Raw genomic sequence first — 1,638 nt, forward strand, 5'->3', positions numbered from 1 at the left:
GCAAGTGTGGTCGATGGCAGCCAATCGGCCGGTGCTAGGAGGCCTCCCGGGGCAATCGTCCAAGAGAGGGGGCTCGGGCTGGCCCAAGGTCATGGCTTGCGGCAGCCTGGTGCTGGCGTTGCTGGTTGCGGCGGTCTCAGGTGCGCCCCGCAGCCACCGTGTGGCACCGCGCTGCCGCCACCTGCATGTACAGTGTGGCATGCGCACTTGGCAGCACCTCACCAGCGGCATGACAATGGGCTGTGTCTACCCTGCCATGTGCTGGTCCCCTTAACCCTATGCAGCCTACATGGCAACTTGTTCGCATCCTCGGGTGGCTGTGCCTCCTCGCTGATGAGCGAGAGAGCTTGCTGCAACCGGTCAGCAGGCTTCCTTGACGCGACGCAAGCCGACCCACTCGACTGATTTTTATTTTGCCATGGCAGGCCAGGGCCTCGTGCCAAGTGACGATCCGTTGGGGGCAGGCCGCACGCCCGGGAGCGTGCTGGCTGACACGTACGCGTCCTTCGCCAAGCAGTGGAATGGGGCCAAAGCCTGGCAGCAGGCCCTCAAGGCGGCCCCGAGGACCGCGTGCGTGGGCTTATCAAAAGACTCCCTCTGCTCTTCGATAGTTGCGGAAGGTGGGGCGTGGCATTGCTCCTGCAGCGGCCCGCATGCATGCGCTCTACCTCAAACCAGCAGCCGTGGCGCGGGCGTGCCCGGAAGGGGGGTGGCGATGGACTGACGGCCGCCCCCGAGCCAGCTGACCCATGATAATCTGCTTCACTGGCACTGACCGCCATTTTCGCCGCCGACTGTGCTGCCACCACCCACGCAGATGCTGAGAAGCTCGCCACGCTCATGCTTTCATCTTCGCCCGCCGCCTACAGCTCCCTCGATCCGCGCGACGTCGGTCCCAACCGCGTCATCTCGCCCCCGCGGGACCAGGGCACGTGCTTGACCTGCACGGCGTTTGTCGCCGTCACGGCCGCTGAGGTGCGAGGGCGACGCGACTGTCGCGTGCTGGCCGGCTCGACACGTTGCCACAAATTTCCACAAATTCCTCCAGGCTGTGGCCTGTCGGTCGGGGCTGGTGCCTGTGCACTCTGTCGCACCTTTCTTTGTTTGTGACCAACCTACATCTCACTTCTTCAAATGCGCCACCCCACCGCCTCCTTGCTCACCGCGGCTCGGCTTGTGGCCGCGGGGCCGTCGCGTGCAGGCCGCGGTTGCGAGTGCCCTGGGCCAGGACGTGACCAGCGTTGGCCAGCTGTCCCCGCAGGACCTGCACTACTGCGGTAACAACCGGCTCAGCTGCGACACAGGGGCTACGCTGCAGGACACACTGGCGCAACTGGAGAAGAGGCAGCTGCTGCTGGAGGACTGCCTTCGCTACCAGCCGCCCGACATGAGGGGGGACGCGACGCAGCAGCAGCTCTGCGCGAGGTCGTGCGCCAACACCAGCCCCCTGGCCTCCCAGGGTACGTTCAGTTTCGTGCGAATCACGCAACTGTGGAAGGCGCAGCAGCACATCCGCAAGCACGGCGCCGTGGTGAGCATGATCATGTGCATGCATGTGTGTGTGTGTGTGTGTGTGTGTGTGTGTGTGTGTGTGTGTGTGTGTGTGTGTGTGTGTGTGTGTGTGTGTGTGTGTGTGTG

The sequence above is a fragment of the Monoraphidium neglectum genome (genome assembly GCF_000611645.1).
Source record: "Monoraphidium neglectum strain SAG 48.87 unplaced genomic scaffold scaffold02874, whole genome shotgun sequence".
In the NCBI taxonomy this organism is placed as follows: domain Eukaryota; kingdom Viridiplantae; phylum Chlorophyta; class Chlorophyceae; order Sphaeropleales; family Selenastraceae; genus Monoraphidium; species Monoraphidium neglectum.